This window comes from Capra hircus, chromosome 4 (genome assembly GCF_001704415.2).
Source record: "Capra hircus breed San Clemente chromosome 4, ASM170441v1, whole genome shotgun sequence".
In the NCBI taxonomy this organism is placed as follows: domain Eukaryota; kingdom Metazoa; phylum Chordata; class Mammalia; order Artiodactyla; family Bovidae; genus Capra; species Capra hircus.
In genome coordinates, this window is record NC_030811.1 from 31,090,335 (window position 1) to 31,107,349 (window position 17,015).

Here is a 17,015-nt window from a genome sequence, read left to right on the forward strand (position 1 = left end):
CATAACTGAGAAGTCACCTGGACTCAAATGTCTTACTGGTTTTGGCATTAATTTAGCACATGGATCTACCACAGAAGCCTACTTCATTGCATTGTATTTTTTTTCAAGTTCAAGAATAAATATATTTACCATCTTTGAAGTATTACCTATCTTCTGTAGTGAACTTTTATAAGAACTAAAGAAACTTTTGTGACATTTACCAAGCTATTTTCCTGTTATAAAACTATTTTAAAGTATTTTCATTAAGGTAAGCAGAAAACTCAAGATCTTAGAAATCTTCATTTTCTGGTCTCAAATGCAAATACATTTGGCCTTTAAATTTTCTCCATAATTTAAATCAAAATAATGAACATTATTTATAATTTTTAGGCCTCTAATAAAAACACATTGGGTTGGCCAAAAATTTTATTTGGGTTTTTCTGTAAGATGTTATGGAAATTGTTGGCCAACCCAATAATTATTCCATAGTTTTATTCAAGCACTTTTATAATCTAATTATTTTTTAAAATCTTTGATCTACCTAGAATTTATTTTGGTGTAAGACATGAGATAAACTGCAACTTTCTCAATTTATTAGAATGTTGCCTCTAGCATATAAAAAACAAACCAAAACCAAAATACAAGATCCTGTGTATTTTGTCAATAACTGAACTTTCCATTCTTTCCTATTGGTCTCTTATAATAAAGAATATCTTTTTCATAACCATAGTTAACATCATGACTAAACTTCCTTTATATTTAGGAAAAATAGAAGTATGCATTATGATTCTATAACTTCTTAAAGTTCTGGAGATCATGGCCAATGTACTAACTTATGAAGCAAACCCAGCAGTATAAATATAGGAAAAGAAAACATAAAATTTAAATATTTGCAAAAATCTTTATGACATTAGAAAAGCCTAGTGCTGAGAAACTAAACATTAGAACGAACCGCAACAACTCAGCAAATAAGCAGAACAAAGTTTAATATTCCCAAATCATGAGTTTTCTTAAATATCAGTGAGACTAGATAAATGTTTTGAGATTATCATTTGTTTTTTCTAAGTTTTCCCTTTATCTTCCCCGCCCCCACCTCACCCCCACCCCCGGCCCTGCTCCCCGCTCCCTGGCTTAGCTCGTCAAGAATCTCTCTCCAAGCGGGACACCTGTGTTCGATTCCTGGATTGGGAAGATCCCCTAGAGAAGGGAAAGGCTACTCACGCTAGTATTCTGGCCTAGAGAATCCCTTGGACTGTGTGGTCCATGGGGTCGCAAAGAGTTAGACACTACTGAGTGACTTTCACTTACTGTGCTTCCTTTATTCAGAAACATTGACTGAGCAGGAAGGAAAAATGGCTTGTAATATGTTCTGACTTCCTTCTGTCCAGAGATTTTTGAGTAATAATACTTAGGAGAATGTGAAGGGTTTATGGGGAAGGTAAAGGGAAGAGTGTGGGGTGTGCTGCAATTATATTATTAAGGTAGTAGAAGTCTTAAAGCTCAACATTCAGAAAACGAAGATCATGGCATCTGGTCCCATCACTTCATGGGAAATAGATGGGGAAACAGCAGAAACAGTGTCAGACTTTATTTTTGGGGGCTCCAAAATCACTGCAGATGGTGACTGCAGCCATAAAATTAAAAGACGCTTACTCCTTGGAAGAAAAGTTATGATCAACCTAGATAGCATATTCAAAAGCACAGACATTACTTTGACGACTAAGGTCCGCCTAGTCAAGGCTATAGTTTTTCCTGTGGTCATGTATGGATGTGAGAGTTGGACTGTGAAGAAGGCTGAGCGCTGAAGAATTGATGCTTTTGAACTGTGGTGTTGGAGAAGACTCTTGAGAGTCCCTTGGACTGCAAGGAGATCCAACCAGTCCATTCTGAAGGAGATCAACCCTGGGAGTTCTTTGGAAGGAATGATGTTAAAGCTGAAGCTCCAGTACATTGGACACCTCACAAGAAGAGTTGACTCATTGGAAAAGACTCTGATGCTGGGAGAGATTGGGGGCAGGAGGAGAAGGGGATGACCGAGGATGAGATGGGTGGATGGCATCACTGACTCGACGGACGTGAGTCTGAGTGAACTCCAGGAGATGGTGATGGACAGGGAGGCCTGGCGTGCTGTGATTCATGGGGTCGCAAAGAGTCGGACACGACTGAGCGACTGAACTGAACTGACTGAGAAGTCTAGCTATAGAAAGCCATAGTCCATCTCCTTCCTCCTTTGTATGCATTCTCCACTGCAGCTTAGGATGAGGCTTAAAGATAAATGAATATGTTACATCTGCTCCTGACATGGTGTCCACGAGGCTAGTGTAAGCCTGGAGGGCCAGGGGCTCTGAATTCTTTGCCTCCTTTTAGACTTGATTCTGCCAAGCTCTCATGCACTGGTTTTGAAAACCCAAGATAAGCTCTTCAAATAAGGTAAAGAATCCACCTGCAATGCAGGAGACTCAGGTTCAATCCCGGATCTGAAATATCCCCTAGAGAAATGGCAACCCACTCCAGTATTCTTGCCTGGTATATATCATGGACAGAGGAGCCTGGGGGGGCTACAGTGCATGAGGTCACAAAAACTGGATACAGCTTAGAGACTAAACCATAACGGACTACCTCCAATGCAATATTGACTTTACTTTTATAATTAAATTTTAAAAAGCTTGTGCTTCTTAGAGTTAATATTTTGATCAAGGCTATATGTTTATTAAAAATAGAGATAAGTAAAGATGAGGCTTTCATGTCTTTATCATTTCTCATTAGTAGGTTTGAGTGGGTCTAGGAAATTGTTTTTTCTTTTCCTCTTTATAACATCGTTTGGGATTTGGGTCAACTTGACAGTTATTAACAGTACTTACGTGGTATTACTACAATTATGAACTGTGTGCAATGTTTCTGCTGGCAGTCTTAGGTGAACAGTTATGGAACATGTATCTGGAAGGCCATATCAGGTCACTAATTAAATCAGATGGTAATACTGTATCTTTTAGTATCTTCTGTGTATCAGGCATGGGCTTCCAGGCAGCACAGTGATAAAAAAATCTGCCTGCCAATGCAGGAGACACAAGAGACTCAAGTTCGATCGCTGAGTTGGGAAGTTCCCCTGGAGAAAAAAATGGCAACCTATTCCAGTATTCTTGCCTGGAGAACTCCATGAACAGAAGAGCCTGGCAGGCTACAGTCCATGGGGTCCAAAGAGTCAGACATGATTGAGCATGCATGCATATAGCAGACTCTACAAAGAAACAAATGTTAATAACATATAATCTCATAATCTATTTAGGCAAACAGAACATAACCTTTCAGGAGAAGATGACCATGTTACATAACAGGGGTTCCAGTCTCCTCCAGGATTGGATTTTTTCAATTAAGCATTATTTTCTCTTCACTGATTCACTTAAAATGTTCTAGATTGCCCCTGGAAATTCTTTGTATTTAATTATAGCCACGCAACTACTTTAACATGTACAAATTGTATTCAAATATAAGGAGCATGCATATCTCAAGAAAACGGTCCTGCTTTTTTTGTAATTTTAATCTCTTTTAATGACTAAGATAATCCACTTGGCTATAAATCAAAAATTTATGTTTGAAGCTACTTGAACTATAAATCATCTTTCTGTGTTTGATCTGGGTCTATTCTACCTACCTCGTGGAGTACTTGTGGTCTTATGGTTTTCTTCCTTGTATATATTTTGTGCGCATCTAGTTAAAGAATTCAATGTGAGATTAAGCACCACTTTAGTCTGAATCCTTTAAAAAATATCACCTCCTCTTTGGTGTGTACGTGTGTGTCTACATGGATTTTTATGGATACATTTTAAAAGGAATTCTTTAAACGAAAAGTTTAAAAAGACAGTATTACTACACCTTCAATAACAAGGCACAGTTGTTTAAAGGCTAAACAAAAATACTAAAGATACCACTATCAGTATTTAAAATCAGAAATTTAATGGAGGAAAATGGGTTGTTGGGTAATGGAAGAAGCTGAAAAGCTACCTAGAGGACAGTGAGGCTCTGCATAGCTTGTAGAGCTCCATAGCTCTATAACCCACACCCAGCATTGGCGAACTGAAGGACAAATGAGTAGGAGGTATAATGGGAAGCCATGGTCTTGAGTTACTGCATGAAGGCTGAAGCTAGTGGGCTTTTCTGGAAGGAGATGAAACCTTGAAAGTGTTGATAGCTACCACCAAAGGCAGAAAAGGGGTACCTTGAGGTCTCCCTTCCTCCTGCCCTCTACTCTGCTGATGGTACCTGAAGCCTGGGAAAAATACAGGTTATAGAGCAGAACTGAGAAAACCAAGGGCAAACGTGACCCAACAGGGGCAGAGAGCGGGCGAGTCTGGCTGTTTTCATAGCAGGGATGGGCTTGTTCTGAACTGCCTCTGCTACTGTTCTTGTCAGCCCCTTGCTGTCGCTGCTCTCATCTTGCGGGACAATGAAAGGGAGTCATGCAGCGGTGATGTCAGAGCTTGTATGGGGCTTAAATCAATGACAATTGCCTCACTGACCCACTAATGCATCCTGCTGATCAAACCAAGTCACATGAAAAGTGATTCTTTTCCATAGCTTATTTTTGGCAAAATCATGACATTGCCACTTCCCTTTAGCAATAGTCACAGAGAATACTTTTGGACTACAGAGTAGTACAAATGATTTCCCTAATGAAGAAATTTATTTATTTATTCTCTTAGTAGTGGTTATTCTGTCCATAGCTTTACTTACATGTGACACACCAAACTATTGAGCTAATAAAAGTGAAAATAGAGACTAGTTAAATGACGTTGAGAATTAGGAATTTAAAACTTGGAGATCTGTCAAAGAAAAAAGTCAGTGACCCACTATTGTTGCACTGCTGTTGCTGCTAAGTCGCTTCAGTTGTGTCCGAAACTCTGTGCAACCCCATAGACGGCAGCCCACCAGGCTCCCCCGTCCCTGGGATTCTCCAGGCAAGAACACTGGAGTGGATTGCCATTTCCTTCTCCAATGCATGAAAGTGAAAAGTGAAAGTGAAGTCACTCAGTCATGTCCAACTCTTAGCAACCCCATGGACTGCAGCCTACCAGGCTCCTCCATCCATGGGGTTTTCCAGGCAGGAGTACTGGAGTGGGGTGCCATTGCTTTCTCCGTGGCCTCAAATATTTTCTGCTTGATTTCTTCCTACTCCCTCAAATATAGTCACTATATCATAATTCACAAATAATTATAAAATATTTTCCAGTATTTTGAAGATATAATTGGCATAAGTGAAAATGGCTCAGTGATGTCTGACTCTTTGCAACCCCATGGACTGGAACCGCCAGGCTCCTCTGTCCTTGGAATTCTCCAGACAAGAATACTAGAATGGGTAGCTGCTCCCTTCTCCAGGATGTCTTCCCAACCCAGGGATTGAATCCACGTCCCTCGCATCACAGGTGGATTCTTTATCATCTGAGCCACCAGGGAAGACCAAGTTTACTGGAGTGGGTAGCGTATCCCTTCTCCAGGGGATCTCCCTGACCCAGGAATTGAACCAGGGTCTCCTGCATTGCATAACTGACATAGAACATTGTATATGTTTGGACTTCCCTGGTGGCTCAGAGGGTAAAGGATCTGCCTGCGATGCGGGAGACCTGGGTTTAATCCCTGGGTTGGGAAGATCTCCTGGAGGAGATACTACTCCAGTAGATACTACTCCAGTATTCTTGCCTGAAGAATCCCCATGGGCAGAGGAACCTGGTGGGCTACAGTCCATGGGGTTGCAGACTTGGACACGACTGAGTGACTAAGCGCAGCACAGCACATCCTATATGTTTAAGGTGTACAACACAACGATTTGATACATGTAGAATATGAAATGATTACCACGAGTTTAGTTAACATGCATTACCTCACATCACATAGAAACGACAAATTCTTAATGAATAAATGAAGCCACTGGAGAATGCCAGAAAGTGGAATTTGCCCTTCTTTTTCACCCAAACTTTGTATAGCATAGGGCAGCAGGATCTCAAAGAGAGCTGTAGGATTTCGGGCTTGAATTTCAAGGGACAGAATCTGGAGCTGCCTAAAGGGCTGAGAATTTCTCCCCAGTAAGGGAAGAGTTATGGAGGAAGAAGTACCACTGTAGGGTAAGGGAGTTAGAGAAGGCGAGGTTCGGAAAAAGAACGAGACCGGTAGTTTACAGGAACAGATCACCATGAACGAGGCGAGAAGGGGCAGCAGTCAGTTTAGTGAGCTGTTGCACTAACCCAAGAAAACAGTAAGTATATATAGGCATATATGTGGAAATCTACTGTCTTAAGGGGGCCTGTTCTTCTCCAAGGTTGTTCAGATTAGTTATCTCTTAAATGGCTGGGGCAAGGAATTTTGGAGATCAGCCAGAGGCTGGGATGGGCTGGGAGCTGGAAGTAATCAACTTTAACGTCCATTTTTTACTTTGGGTGAGAGAGTTCTTGTTCTGCATGGAATGGTGGGGAGGACATGGAGGGGAGTTTTAACTTGAGGCTATTCTGAGCCGTGTAACTTTTCCTTCAACCACAATTAAATATAAACCTTCCTCAAACCCTTGGTGACTGTGTAAGTGTAAGGGAAAATTCCAAGGAACTCAGTGGAAGGCAATATCTTGGAAGTTTAAAAGGTTCAGTTGAGAGTTTAGCTGCTTCCCACTATGAGGAAGACAAACATTTGGAATGTGAGTCGTGGCAAGTTAAGTGGCTTGATAAATACCTGAAACCTCATGCTTTCAGGCTAAAAATTGTATCACAGAGATTTTCCCTATAGGTTTTTACCCTAAGATATGAACCATCCAAAATAAATCCTGCTCTAAAAATATGTAAAAGCGAGCCTTCGTAAGTTCAAGGTGAGTAGTATGTGTATGTGCATGTGTGCATGTTAATATAGTCAATACCTGATAGAAAAAAAAAATAGTTCTTAGAGAACAATTTAGAATCCAGCTTCTCACTGATGTATCATCTCCAGTGTCTTGAGGGGATCTTCCCAACCCAGGGATAGAACCCAGGTCTCCTGCATTGTAGGTGGATTCTACCAGCTGAGCCGCAAGGGAAGTCCAAGAATCCTGGAGTGGGTAGCCTATCCCTTCTCCAGGGGATCTTCCCGACCCAGGAATCAAACCAGGGTCTCCTGCATTGCAGGTGGATTCTTTACGGAAGCCCTGAATATAACAAACATCACTAAATATGCAAAATAAAATGATGACACTAGATCAAGAGGAAAATCTGTCAATAGAACTAGCCCAACAGACTCGGAGATGGATAAGATGTTGAAATTATTAGAAAACACCTTTAAAACTACTTCTTTAAAAATGTTCAAGGACTGAAAGTAGAAGATGGTCATGTTGAGTGAACATGAAGAGAATCTTAGCAGAGAAATGCAGAACATAAAACAGAACATAATGCAAATGCTAGAGCTGAAAGTTAAAATATCTGAAATAAATATTTCACATGATGGGATAAACAGTAGGTTAGAGATGGCAGAAAAAATAGTCAGTTGAATTCAAAGACAGATCAATAGAAATTATCCCATGCAAAGAACAAAGAAAAAAAATATTAAAGACAAGGAACAGACATCCAGACATATGTGGAATAATGTTAGGTTGTCTAACATACATGTATTGGGAACCCTAGCTAATAAGAAAGAAAATGAGAAAGAATCTACATTAAAACTATGTCTGAAATTTCCCAAATTTAGTGAAAAACATAAATTTCAGGTTTAAAAATCTCAAAGAATCCTGAGCAGGGTTAATACATATAAAATCTTAAGTTTACATATCATAATCAAGCTGACATTAAAAAATAATGAAAAAATCTCGAATGCAGCCATAAGTGCATATGCGTGTGGTAAAATATTATATACAGGGGAACAATGATTCAAAGATGACTGATTTCTCATTAAAAATAGTGGAGACCAGAACAAAACCTTTAAAGGACTGAAAGAAAATTCAGAATCCTATCTCCAGAAGGAATATATTTCAAAGAGAAAGGCAAGACAAAGACTTTTCAAATAAGTAAACGCTAATACTTTGCCACCAGCAGACTTGCACTACAAAGAAGGGCTGAAGGATTTTCTTCAAGGTGAGGGGAAATAATGATTGGGGAACTCAGATCTTCAGGAAGGACTGAAGAGCAGAAAGAAAGATAAATGGATACATGGAAAGGGATATCTTTTTTTCTCTTAACTTTTTAAAAGGACCACTGCCTTTTAATGAGATATTATATGGAAGACTGTAATACTGGTTTTAAACTGTGTGTAAATTTGAAATGTGTTAATAAAAGCCCAGAAGACGGGGGTAGACAGGATCATGCTGTTATTCTTGTCCAGTCACTCAGTTGTGTCCGACTCTTTGCTACCCCATGGCCTGCAGCGTGCCAGGCTTCCCTGCTGTTACTAGGCTCTGGTGTTTTACATCAAGTGAAAAGGTATTAACTCTAAATAGATGGTGATAAATTAAAGATGCATATGATAATTATATATAAATTACCACTATAAAAACAGCACAGACGTGTAACTAAAACCCAAGAAAATTTAAAATGGAATCTAATTAATATTAACTAACCCAAAAGGGGGAAAGAAAGAGATCATACTTTTCATTCTATGTAAAATTTTAATAAAAACATAAGAAAATATACAAACCAAATAAACAAAAATAGATCTGGTGGATCTGAATATCACAAGCGGGATTCAAGAATTTATATTTGATAACACCCCCTCCCAACTAACTACATGGCTCATCCATGTTTGAAACTACTGATGTAGATAGACCTTACCACCTTTCCCCCGGATTTGAAGCACAAAACCTCTCCCAAGGTCCTTAACTCCTTCCTACAGACACATCACTCAATTGTAAGAGCAGCAGGAACCTCAGACTTGTCAGCTGGAAGAAGCAGGCTATGGCCTAATGGTCTGTGAGAACGATGTTATCAAAATGACAGCAGTTATGAAAGCCTTGGTGAGTTTAACAGCTTGCTCTTTCCTCTTTGCTTCTTATATACCTCTTGCTAACTTTCATCTTCCCTCAATTTGTCTGTCTTTTTTGATGGAGAGAGAATTACCATAATCGGACACTTCCATTTTTGCAGGAAAGAGACCTGCAGGGGAACATCAATGTTTTCTGTCAACTCACGCATTTATGGCCTGAGCAAGTATGGCATTGAGGTTTCAGGGACACAACTCAGTAGCACTTATTGTGTTTGTATGAAGTCAAAACTATGTGGGAGATGGACAGTCTGTCAGAAATGCTGGTCCTGTGGGGCCAGCAGTGCGTCATAAGGTGAGTCCTGATGGATGGGCTATAAATCTGTGTCTTTATGCCTTTAGATATCACTTTCCATCACACTGAGGCAGAAAAGGAAACTCTCCAGAAAATATCCTGATTTGAAATCAGAAAATTAATTTCCAGTGCTAATGTGTATGACTGAGCGTGGAGATTACATGTACACATCTCAACCTGGATTTTTTAAAAGGTGAAATTTTTAGATCATAAATGCCTATTTAATGTAATACAAAGCAAATTGTATAATCATTTTTGGAAATGCTCATTTACTTCCAATAGCTTTCTAGGATAGCAGATAAGGTTCCATATGTGTACATATGTAGTCCCATAGGAATCTTCTAGTTTCTTAATATCCTGATTTAGGGTTATGTCTACTCAATTTAATTCTTCACCTGACTTTCTGAGTTGGGATTTTTTTTCCATCAGCTCAGTTCAGTTCATTCATTCTGTTGTGTCCAATTCTTTGTGACTCCATGGACTGCAGCACTCCAGGCTTCCCTGTCCATCACCAACTCCTGGAGCTTGCTCAAACTCATGTCCATCAAGTTAGTGATGTCATCCAACCATCTCATCCTCTGTCATCTCCTTTTACCCATCACTCCATATTTATTGAGTATCAGTGTTTAGGACTCTGTGCTAGACTGTGGAAATACTGTCTCTGTCCTCACAACTCTCAATCCAATGAGAGATGTCCATGCTGCTGCTGCTGCTGCTAAGTCACTTCAATCATGTCCGACTCTGTGAGACCCCATAAACGGCAGCCCACCAGGCTCCCCCATCCCTGGGATTCTCCAGGCAAGAACACTGGAGTGGGTTGCCATTTCCTTCTCCAATGCATGAAAGTGAAAAGTGAAAGTGAAGTCGTTCAGTCGTATCCGACTCTTAGCGACCCCATGGACTACAGCCTATCAGGTTCCTCCATAATTAAAGACGATTATGACATGCTGTGCTCAATGCCACCATAGGGAACTAAGGACGTGCTCTTTCCTACATGCTTGTAGGAAAGAGCATGTAGTTCAGACTTGGGATGTCAGAGGACACTTCTTGAGAGATGTCATCTCTAAGGTGAGACTTTAAGAATGATTAGGTTTAGGGGAGGAAAGGGGAGAGAGGAGGAGAACAGAAGACCGTCCCAGGAAGGAGAATCAGTTCATGGGAAACCCTAGAGGTAGAGAGAGCAAGGAAAATTTAGTTAACTTCCCCACAAAACTCAGGCTATCTGAAAGAAGAGGTGAGGTAAAATAAGGTTAATTAGTGAGAGAGAGGCTTTTGAGGAAAGTAGATGACAGATCATGGAGAATAATTAACTGATATTTAGGAACTTGTTGTAATGACTGGACGCGATCACAGTGTTTTAAAAGGGAAATGGCTTGGTCCGATTTGTATTGTGGAAAGATCACTCTGGCCACAGTGTAGAGAATGGGCTAGAAGGTAAGTCTGGAAGGATCAGGATCAGAAAAATTAGTGTGGATATTGCTAGGTAATCCATATAATGGGTAATGGTGACTTGAACTAAGGTGGTGACAGTGTGATAAAGAAAAGAGCACAGACTCTTGACAGTTCAAGTGGTAGAACTGCAGGCCTTGAAATATCAGTGAGAGCGCTGGAAGAGTGACAATCTGTACACAGGGTGGGACTTTAAAGTTAAGATTTCAGAGGTGGAGAACTGTCAGGTAATGATAAAGACCAGGATGTGGCTTTGGGAGCCGGTGACTGAAGGTGAGGGATGTGAAGCTCACTGGAGAGAAAGCCAAGGAGGCAGTAAGCATGGCTGCTACTGGATGAGACTGCACATTAAAAAATAAGTAAATAAATGAAAATTGAGGCTGAGATGAAAATCGTGAGTCAGACACTAAAGGCTTCAGTGAATGCGAGGGAGTTACCAGGAAGTCAGGATGTGACAGAGGGAAGGAGTAGAGGCTAGTATACAACATGGTAAGTGAATCAGCTTGTATTTCTCCGGAGAAAAAAGCAGAGATTTTCCTTTAGTAACATTCTTCCCTAGCATGCCAGATCTCCCAGACAGAACCTGATGAGCACAGTAGCTGCTCTTACTTCTTAGTTACGTCTCAACGACTCAAATCCTTCAACCCCAGCTAGCCTCTGCTCACTCACCACTCACTCACTGGGACTCACCTCTTTGAGTCCCACTTCTCCTGGTGTCTTTCTCCAATGCTGCCCCTATTCTAATATTTACAACTCCTTGGAAATGAGTGCAAGTGTATGTCCTCTCTGTGTGTGTGTTATGCAGAAATGATGGTCATTCTACCCATACAGCCTTTGTGTTTCATTTTTGGCTCATAGAAATGATGATCCTTTGGGTCCAAAAGAGAAAAAAAAAAATGAGTCATTGTCTGAGAGGTCAGCTAAGTGTACAAAATCAAGAGTAACACAGGGAGGCTATAGGAAAGACAGAGCCATGAGCTCTAAAGATTGAAGCCGAGAGAAGGCAGAGAGTCATGAAGAGCATCACTGAGAGGAGAGCAAGTCAGTCTCTACCTTGTTCGAGATCAGCTGCTGTATTTGAGATTCTGGATTCTCAGGACTTCACTGGAGCCAGAATGAAATCATGTCTGCAAGAATCACTCTTTCTGTGAATGGAGGGCATGGGAAAAATGAAGGTGGGATGGCAGGGAAAAATAGTTTTTATAGAAACAACCCTCATGAGGGCCTCTCACTCCAACAATAACTGCTATAAAATGGGGGAGGCAGAACCATTTACAAGTGTCAGACTGTGAGATCTCTGAAAGCAAAAAGTGTGTCTTATTATCTTTTCTTTGCCTTTAGGAGTTCCTACAATTTTATTATCATATTTGGAAGTGTGAATTCATTTATCATTTACTGCTTGAGATTCACTGAGTTTTGCATGTAAATATTGATGTCCTTTAACAGTTCTGTAAAATCTTTAGCCATCATCTCTTCAGATATCTCTGGTGTCCGATCTGGAATTTAAGTAGCTGCATAGCCCTTTTATTCTCACATGCTAGTTACTCTTGATTTCACTTTTTGGATAATTTCTTTTCTCTACAGACTCAATCATTCTCTCTTCAGCTGTGCAAATCTGCTGTATAGTCCTTTCACTGGGTTTCCTAACTCTGATGTTTGTCTTTCCCACTTATTAAAGTTTTATTTTTTTTAAAAATTAAAACCAGGACTACTCAATTAAAATCTCCACTCCAACTTTCTTCAGACAACAAAAATGGTGATGATTTGGACTGAAGCTCAGGCGAAAGCTTACTAATGGTTACAAATCCTCAGAGGAGGCATCCTCAGAGTTTCCAGACAGACAAGTTTCTTTGTTATCCTCTTCTAAAGAGAGGATTTATTTCTCATTCACCTTTACTCTGAGGGTTTCGTGTGCTGAAGTCCAAGCTATTTTCAGGCTTTAGTCTCTACCCCCTGCCTGCTTACTCCCCAGTCCTGTCATGGGGTTGTCAGAAACCACTGATAACAAAGCTAGTTTTCTCACTTACCTCTCAGAGTTGTTGCTTTTACTTCAGATTTGGACTCTCTGTTGCTCCATTTGTACCATATCTGCTAGGCATTTAAAAAGATTTTTTGCTGTTATATCCAGTGTTTCTGTTGTTTCAGTAGGAGGACCATTCAGGGCATCTAACTTGAAAGTCTTTGAGGTCACTGTTGAGAAGGAAGAAGTCAACTTTTGAGAGCAAAAAGGAGGACCTTCTCAGACTCAAAGGTAAAAGCTACTGGGAGTCATAGAAGTGAAGAGTGTTACACAGGCTTCTGAAGTCACTCAGGATGAGGAAGGAATCTAGTCTTTGATGAGTGTGGAGGTATGTTCAGGGACTAAGACAATGGTGGTAAGAAAAGGCTGACTTCACTATGTTGAAATTCAACTATACTCCAATATAAAAATAAAAGAAAAGTCTGGCTTAGGTTAAGGAAACATGAAATGTGCCTTGCAGAAGACTGCCTTTTATATTATTATGGAGAAAAAATTTGCTTCTCTTCAGCAAGCGATTGAGAGACCTGATCTAGATAGAGATCTAAATTGAGTGCATTTTGTATAATTAAGTAAAATATGCTTCTTTTATTAAACATGAGAAAATATGCTAATCATAATGAACATGAAAGCAAATTATACATTTGAATCTATGAATTTAATGTTTATTCCTTTTTTATTCCTTGGAAAGGAAAAAGAGTTATAAAAGCAGAAAAAACTGGAGCAAAAATTAAACTAATCATGGGAGGTAAAGTAAAATGGCAGTACTGCTTCATCCTTGTGAGACAAAAGAGAGAGATAAAGGTAATGGTTCAGGTTATAAAGGAGAAAATAGGAAATGTGAACGACAAAAATAGAAGACAGATATGGTGAACGGATGCATGAAAAGATGCTCAACATCACTGATCATCAGGGAAATGCAGATCCAAACCATAGCGATGTATCATCTCACATCTGTCAAAGTGGCTATTATCAAAAAGACAAAAAACAAGTGTTGGCAAGAATATGGAGAAAAGGGAACCCTCATGCACTGTTAGTAGGAATGTAAGTTCGTGAAGAAGCTGAAGTTGAACAGTTCTATGAAGACCTACAAGACCTTCTAGAACTAACACCCCAAAAAGATGTCCATTTCATTATAGGGGACTGGAATGCAAAAGTAGGAAGTCAAGAAACACCTGGAGTAACAGGTAAATTTGGCCATGGAGGACAGAATGAAGCACGGCAAAGGCTAATAGAGTTCTGCCAAGAGAACGCGCTAGTCATAGTAAACACCCTCTTCCAACAACACAAGAGAAGACTCTACACATGGACATCACCAGATGGTCAACACCGAAATCAGATTGAGTATATTCTTTGCAGCCAAATATGGAGAAGCTCTATACAGTCAGCAAAAACAAGACCGGGAGCTGACTGTGGCTCAGATCATGAACTCCTTATTGCCAAATTCAGACTTAAATTGAAGAAAGTGGAGAAAACCACTAGACCATTCAGGTATGACCTAAATCAAAACTCTTAGTCTATACAGTGGAAGTGAGAAATAGATTAAAGGGACTAGATCTGATAGACAGAGTGCCTGATGAACTATGGATGGAGGTTCGTGACAATGTACAGGAGACAGGAATCAAGACCATCCCCAAGAAAAAGAAATGCAAACAACAAAGTGGCTGTCTGAGCAAGCCTTACAAATAGCTTTGAAAAGAAGGGAAGCAAAAAGCAAAGGAGAAAAGGAAAGATATATCCATTTGAATACAGAGTTCCAAAGAATAGCAAGGAGAGATAAGAAGGCCTTCCTCAGGGATCAATGCAAAGAAATAGAGGAAAACAGTAGAATGGGAAAGACTAGAGATCTCTTCAAGAAAATTAGAGGTACCAAGGGAACATTTCATGCAAGATGGGCACAATAAAGGACAGAAATGTTACAGACTTAACAGAAGCAGAAGATATTAAGAAGAGGTGGCAAGAATACACAGAAGAACTATACAAAAAAGATCTTCATGACCCAGGGAATCATGATGGTGTGATCACTCATCTAGAGCCAGACATCCTGGAATGTGAAGTCAAGTGAGCCTTAGGAAGCATCTCTATGAACAAAGCCAGTGGAAGTAATGGAATACCAGTTTAGCTATTTCAAATCCTGAAAGATGATGCTGTGAAAGTGCTACACTCAATATGCCAGCAAATTTGGAAAACTCAGCAGTGGCCACAGGACTAGAAAAGGTCAGTTTTCATTCCAATCCCAAAGAAAGGCAATGCCAAAGAATGCTCAAACTACCGCACAATTGCACTCATCTCACACGCTAGTAAAGTAATACTCAAAATTCTCCAAGCCAGGCTTCAGCAACACATGAACTGTGAACTTCCTGATGTTCAAGCTGGTTTTAGAAAAGGCAGAAGAACCAGAGATCAAATTGCCAACATCCGCTGGATCATGGAAAAAGCAAGAGAGTTCCAGAAAAACATCGATTTCTGCTTGATTGACTATGCCGAAGGCTTTGACTGTGTGGGTCACAATACACTGTGGAAAATTCCTCAAGAGATGGGAATACCAGACCACTTGACCTGCCTCTTGAGAAACCTGTATGCAGGTCAGGAAGCAACAGTTAGAACTGGACATGGAACAACAGACTGGTTCCAAATAGGAGAAGGAGTACGTCAGGCTGTATATTGTCACCCTGCTTATTTAACTTATATGCAGAGTACATCATGAGAAACTCTGCAGTGGAAGAAGCACAAGCTGGAGTCAAGATTGCCAGGTCAATCAATAACCTCAGATATGCAAATGACACCACCCTTATGGCAGAAAGTGAAGAGGAACTACAGCCTCTTGATGAAAGTGAAAGAGGAGAGTGAAAAAGTTGGCTTAAAGCTCAACATTCAGAAAATGAAAATCATGGCATCCGGTCCCATCACTTCATGGCAAATAGATGGGGAAACAGTGGAAACAGTGGCAGACTTTATTTTTGTGGGCTCCAGAATCACTGCAGATGGCCATGAAATTAAAAGACGCTTGCTCCTTAGAAGGAAAGTTATGACCAACCTAGATAGCATATTCAAAAGCAGAGGCATTACTTTGCCAACAAAGGTCCATCTAGTCAAGGCTATGGTTTTTCCACTGGTCATGTGTGGATGTGAGAGTTGGACTATAAAGAAGGCCGAAGAATTGATGTTTTTGAACTGTGGTGTTGGAAAAGACTCTTGAGAGTCCCTTGGACTTCAAGGAGATCCAATCAGTTCCATCCTAAAGGAGATCAGTCCTGGGTGTTCATTGGAGGGACTGATGTTGAGGCTGAAGCTCCAATACTTTGGCCACCTGATGCGAGGAGCTGACTCATTTGAAAAGACCCTGATGCTGGGAAAGATTGAGCGCAGGAGGAGAAGGAAATGACGGAGGATGAGATGGTTGGATGGCATCACTGACCCAATGAACATGGGTCTGGGTGAACTGTGGGAGTGGGTGATGGACAGGGAGGCCTGGCATGCTATGGTTCATGGGGTCGCAAAGATACGAACACAACTAAGCGACTGAACTGAACTGAAGTTGGTATAACCACTGTGGAAAACAATACGGAGGCATCTCAAGAAATTAAAAATAGAACTGCCATTTCCACAAAAGATATATGTACCCTTATGCTCACTGCAACATTATTTATAATAGCTCAGATACGGAAGCAACCTACGTGGCCATTGGTAGATGAACTGAAATGTGGGAGATGCTGGAAACACAGGTTTGATCACCGTGTCAAGAGATCCGCTGGTAGAGGGCATGACAACCCACTCCAGTATTCTTGCCTGGAGGATCCCATGGACAGACGAGCCTGGAAGTCTACAGTCCACAGAGTGGCAAAGAGTTGGACATGACAAGCGATTGAGCATGCACGCACTAAGTAACTGTACACACAGTGGAATATTACTCAGCCATTAGAAAGCACTAAATCTTACCATTTGTGACAACATAGATGGATCTAAGAGGTATTATACTGAGTAAAATAAATCAGACAGAGTAAGACAAATAGCGTATGATATCACTTATATGTGGAATCTAAAGAACAAAACAAACAAATCAAAAGGAGAACAAGACTCATAGATACAAAAATAAAAGGAAGGTTGTCAGAGAGGAGGTGGCTGGGAAGAGGCAAAATAGAGGAAAAGCAGAGGTATAAACCTCCAGTTATAATAATAATTAAGTCACTGAGATGGAATATACAGCAGAAGGAACATGGTCAATGATATTATAAGTTTGTATCAGGGCAAGTTATTAGTAGACTTACCATGGTGACCATTTCATAATGAATTCAA